The 6217-nt window shown below is 33.6% G+C and overlaps 1 long non-coding RNA gene across 1 annotated transcript; it reads left to right on the top strand.

The window, feature by feature from the left end:
* Positions 1-3690: 3690 nt before the first annotated feature.
* Positions 3691-5315, top strand: LOC134220977 (uncharacterized). Its single transcript, XR_009982149.1, has 4 exons — positions 3691-3805; positions 4141-4251; positions 5035-5141; positions 5208-5315. It is a non-coding gene; the product is annotated as an uncharacterized LOC134220977 (long non-coding RNA).
* Positions 5316-6217: the final 902 nt, after the last annotated feature.

Genomic DNA, 6217 nt, shown 5'->3' with positions numbered 1-6217 from the left:
AAGAGCCACCGTTGCTTACTAAAGCGTGAACCGAATACCTGGGACTCCCACAATATCCGCGGCAATAGAAGCAAACGATGCCCTGTACGTATTTAGTGGTATATTTGAGAATTTAAGTTTATACAAATTAAGTAAAAAGTCATTAATTGGAACGTGCTCACCGGTTTAGCTCCTCCACTATATCCAAGAAGATTCATGCGTTTCACACTTCTCATTTTACTTTGTTTCCACCGGATGGGGCCGCAATGTTCAACTGTAGCCGAATCAGCGACTGCGAAGATGCTCGTAAGTTTCGTAGGTGTGGAAGATCCGATGGCTGTTAATTTGAAAGGCCAGACAGTGGTTACGAAAATCCCAATGTGACCACATCAAGTCTTTCAATTATTTCGCTCCTTGGTTAAATATCACCACCTTGAATAACGTTCTGAAATTCTGGATCTGGTGTCTCCATGTCTCCATGGTCTCCATGTAGAAGGATGTGATACAATCAAAAATATTTTTCTAGGTTTTTACGTGGTCATTGTCATATGTCAGCTGCATTCAAACCCATCCCCATCAAGCACTCTACCTCTGTCCTTACCCGCAACCATGCACCAAGAGTACTGTACCTTCGCAGCCTCTCTCTTCAATGAGATAAAAGCCTCCGTTAAGGACAATTCTCACGGTACACGTTACAAAAGTACTCGCATTTTAAAGGGCACACAACTCGATACGAAAGCAATGTACAACTCCCATTTTTTTTCCCCGCATGCTGCGGTGCAGAAAAGTTCAAATATTTTAAATGACAGTTGTACGTTGCTTCCGTATTGAGAGGTGTACTTTTTAAATTTGGATTCCGTGCGATCGATTCCATTGAAGTCAATGTCGTCCACGAAGCCCTGCCGTTCCTCTACATGCCAGATCTCCTACTTGAACCCTAAATTGGAGTGTTGAGCACTAAATTTGAAAAATCATCACTCTGCTTCAATCTATCTAAGGTCGCAAACGAAATTGACACTTTGTCTGCAATTCGAATACTTGATTTCCAGCCCATCATGAATACTGATATGAACCAGGCTTATCAGTTTCGCCGGAAAACCGTGTTGAGATATTATTTACCACAGATTATTTCTCTCTATCGAGTCATACGCTGCTTTGGAATAAAAAAAATGGTGGGTCTGCTGTTGAACTCCCAAAATTTGTCAAGGATCATGCGCAGGTTGTACATCTGATCCACCGTTATTTGGACTTCACGAAAACCTGCCTGGTATTCGCTGACGAAATACTTCTAAAGCGGTCTGTTGAACTTTGAACGTAGTAATGATCGCTAGCCAATTAGAATTAATTATTAAGATAAAAAGTTAATTAATGAAAACCCGAGCAGAGGCGAAGAACAAAATAATAACATAACAATAACAAACTCTGCTCTAATAACGTTATAAGTTATTGTCTAGCTATTGGGTAAGAAAGTATCAAGTACATATGAAGACTAAAATATGTTATCATAACAGAAACTGTTTTTTGGATGTTATTCTAATGTCAAACTTCCTAACACCATGCATACCACACAAATAGCTGTTTTTGTTGTTCATAAATATTTTTTACGAAAATCCAATAATCATGCCATCACAGTGTTTGTTAAAGTATGTCATTACATTATGTGAATCATACCATTCCCCAAAATCCTCTCTCTGCTCTCAGAACAACTCTTTTGCCTTCTCTCTTTGTTTTAACAGCCACTAATTGTATGTAGCAAACCTTGTCCAGAATTGCTTGTTTGATTCCACGGTATAAGACTAGTACGCTTTTGACACGGACTGTGCAAATAGATAGGATAAGGAATCGTCAAGTAATGATTCCACCACTAAAATTCCGTGAGCAGTACGGAGTCGACAAGTAGGGAAAATTTCATAACGCGAATAACGCCTGCTATGTAAATAAATGGAGAAATATGGAAAAATATTCCGTACTATTATTCCGCAAGGTAAAAATGTCATTTCTCCCATACTGAATCAGCTGTCAAATTTTCTGGTAATTTCATAATTTTTTCCGTTAACTCTTTCCGTATTAGCAGCGTACAGGGCTATACCATGTATATAATTCAAAATTATATAGCGTTTTTAATAATTTTTGTGAACTGCCACGATGTTTCATTTTTTGCTATCAAGAATCTCAAATCAAAAATTTATTAAGAAAATTATTTTGAGCTTTTTAGTGGAATGTCTTCACTTGTCATAAAACGAGTTTGTACCTTCCCATTTAATTCCACCACTTGATTGTACCTTGGCAGATACGTATTTCGACCTCAACAGTAAGGTCGAAATAAGTATCTGTCAAGGTACAATCAAGTGGTGGAATTAAATGGGAAGGTACAAACTCGTCTTATGACAAGCAAAATTTATATTATTTTCTATTTTCAAACTGTCTCCGTCAAAATGGTTTTGACCACCCGAACAACTTTGTAGAAGACGGTAACTATCTAAATCTAACTGATTTCGAGATATGCAATTTTATAGGTGATTCCTTATACAGTAGACGTTCGATAACTGCAATGCTTTTTAACTGCAATTCGATAGTTGCAACAGTTTTGCAATTATCGGACCGCTAAACTTCAAACTGATGTCAAACTCAATGACAGCTGCATTGCGCTGCACATTTAGATGCACTTTTATTGCATCTGACGTCGATTGACAAACGTTTGACGTCTAGACTGCGTTGCAGTTATCGAACGGCATTCGTTAACTGAAAAGTAAACATTTTGCAGTTATCGAACGGCTACTGTACACTAGCGCCACCAAGCGGTTGAATTTCAAACAAAACTTGTCTCCGTCACAATGGTTTTGACCACCCGAACAACTTTGTAGAAGACGGTAACTATCTAAATCTAACTGATTTCGAGATATGCAATTTTATAGGTGATTCCTTATACACTAGCGCCACCAAGCTTTCTAAATCTAGAAGATTTCGAGATATACAATCTTACAGGTGAATCACTGTACTCTAGCGCCACCAAGCGGTTGAATTTCAAACTAAACTTGTCTCCGTCACAATGGTTTGAATCACTCGAACAACTTTGTAGAAGGCGGTAACTTTGTAAATCTAACAGGTTTCGAGATATACAATTTTACAGGTGATTCCTTATACACTAGCGCCACCAAGCGGTTGAATTTCAAACTTAACTTGCCTCCGTCACAATGGTCTTAATCATTCGAACAACTTTGTAGAAGGCGATAACTTTCTAAATCTAACAGATTTTGAGATGTACAATTTTACAGGTGATTCCTTATACACTAGCGCCACCAAGCGGTCGAATTTCAAACTAAACTTGTCTCCGTCACAATGGTTTGAATCACTCGAACAACTTTGTAGAAGGCGGTAAATTTCTAAAACTAACAGATTTCGAGATATACAATTTTACAGGTGATTCCTTATACACTAGCGCCGCCAAGCGGTTGAATTTCAAACCAAATTTGCATCCATTACTATTCTAACAAGATTGAATATTGAATAAGTGGCTATTCTGTCGAATTAATGTCAATTTTGTCTTAAGCCATCAGTTTTCGATTTGGAAGTTATTAACTCATGTTTGGGTTAAGCCAGACGAGCGTGTACATGTTTGTTTACATTATTCGTAGTCGGAAGCAAAGTGCCACCTCGATAAAAAACAAATTTCGCTCGAGATTTCGTTGTTTTCGGTGAAAACAGTCCGGGATAATATGTTGTGTTGTGACCAGTGATGTGATGGAATGTGGATGCGATGTTGGACCCGAAGAAGGGGCAGGAGATTCGTCACGAAGAGGCACGGTCCGTGTCTGCAGCGCGTGGGGTGATTTGGAGAGTGTCGGACGGAACTTTTCCTGTGTGTTGGCAGAATTCGGTTCGAGGGCTTGTGTACTGGAAGCCTGATTGCGGCAATTGATCCGGTCCTGTCCCTCCTTGTAGGGAGAGGCTGGACCTAGTCGGTAATCGACAACGCCCAAGCTCCCCGGTCGGCGCGGCGTCAGACGACGAAAATCCCGCTGGTCGCCTTCGGGTGTAGCCACGCCGGTACAACTGGGGGCCCTTCATCGGCGAAAGCCGGTTTGGGCATTGGGCGTTGGCAGCTGGCAGGGCCGGAAGGTAGGTTTATTGTTTAATCCCATTAGTGCTTGTATCTTTTAGGTGAATTCAGCTACAGCTTAGGTCCACTTGCCTGCCTTTCAAAAGCAAATTGTAACGTGGTAACTACTGGACTTGGACTGGATGTTTGGCCAGGTCATATTTTTGTAAAACGTGAGTTTTTGCTTTAATTGGTTTTAATTAGTTTTAATAACTGACAGGCTAACGTATGATTAATAAATAACAATAACAATAAGTTGGCAGAGGATGATGAGGTTTCGGTGGTAGCTTAGTTTAATTTCCAAAATTTCCGTTTCCGGTTGGTTATTTTGATTTTAAGGTTCCTTTTAAGGTTGACTTGTTCCTTGACAGAATGAAATCAGCTAGATCCTGTGATTTTGTGATCCATTTTTGATTTTCCATTTGATTTTCAGGAGTGGGAACCCCGGCCTACAACGTTGCCAGGTTTCCCTCCGTTCAATCTAAACTCATAAATAGTATGCTCCTGCTTGTTGGTAAGATTTACGATTTCCTTTTGTTGGTTTGACCAGCACATTTTAAAGGATTTATGTCTACAAACCCAGTTTTCCACCGATAGGTTTAAGGCCCCGGGTTTGTAGGTTCTTGCTAATTTTTCGAATCATTTTTATCAATTTTGCATTTACATTCTGGCACGATGATCTCGTATGAATTCATATAATTATCCAAAATTAGTTTACGTAGCTATTGTGAAAAAGACCACTTGGGTAGCACCTCCTATTACCGTCCGCAACTCGATAACTCGTCTGCGTTTCAAACTTTTGTATATCATAGGAATCTACAGATGCTAACCGTGTATCGAGTAATTCGGTTCAAATGCGCCTGAGTAATAAACGTTGCGGATGGGAATAGGGTACTGCCAAAATGGTCGAATACTCCAATTAATTAGATTCACTACATTTCTATTATATTTTTTAGTGAACTAAACCACACACGGGAGCTCATAATTCATCAACCCTAGGGTAACCGATGGACAATCTAACCATTTCGATTACATACATCATGCCGGGAAGGTCTTGCATAAGGTATGTATTACTGTTGTGGAAATAAAGTTTAATTCTATTATGATTTATTATGTTTATTATTTTCAGAAAACAACACTCCGCACATTGAATGACCATCGTAGAAACCCACCTAAAATAAATTTTAAAATCGGAATCCTGATTTACAAGACTACAGTGTCGACCCACCCATCAAACAAAATTTAATTTTAATTTAATTTTAATTTAATTTTAATTTGATTTTAATTTAATTTTAATTTAATTTTAATTTAATTTTAATTTAATTTTAATTTAATTTTAATTTAATTTTAATTTAATTTTAATTTAATTTTAATTTAATTTTAATTTAATTTTAATTTAATTTTATTTAATTTTAATTTAATTTTAATTTAATTTTAATTTAATTTTAATTTAATTTTAATTTAATTTTAATTTAATTTTAATTTAATTTTAATTTAATTTTAATTTAATTTTAATTTAATTTTAATTTAATTTTAATTTAATTTTAATTTAATTTTAATTTAATTTTAATTTAATTTTAATTTAATTTTAATTTAATTTTAATTTAATTTTAATTTAATTTTAATTTAATTTTAATTTAATTTTAATTTAATTTTAATTTAATTTTAATTTAATTTTAATTTAATTTTAATTTAATTTTAATTTAATTTTAATTTAATTTTAATTTAATTTTAATTTAATTTTAATTTAATTTTAATTTAATTTTAATTTAATTTTAATTTAATTTTAATTTAATTTTAATTTAATTTTAATTTAATTTTAATTTAATTTTAATTTAATTTTAATTTAATTTTAATTTAATTTTAATTTAATTTTAATTTAATTTTAATTTAATTTTAATTTAATTTTAATTTAATTTTAATTTAATTTTAATTTAATTTTAATTTAATTTTAATTTATTTTAATTTAATTTTAATTTAATTTTAATTTTTTTTTTAATTTAATTTTAATTTAATTTTAATTTAATTTTAATTTAATTTTAATTTAATTTTAATTTAATTTTAATTTAATTTTAATTTAATTTTAATTTAATTTTAATTTAATTTTAATTTAATTTTAATTTAATTTTAATTTAATTT

The sequence above is a fragment of the Armigeres subalbatus genome, chromosome 3 (genome assembly GCF_024139115.2).
Source record: "Armigeres subalbatus isolate Guangzhou_Male chromosome 3, GZ_Asu_2, whole genome shotgun sequence".
NCBI classification, from domain to species: Eukaryota; Metazoa; Arthropoda; class Insecta; order Diptera; family Culicidae; genus Armigeres; species Armigeres subalbatus.
The sequence above is the reverse complement of the archived record's forward strand: the minus strand, read 5'-3'. Positions and strand labels throughout refer to the sequence as shown.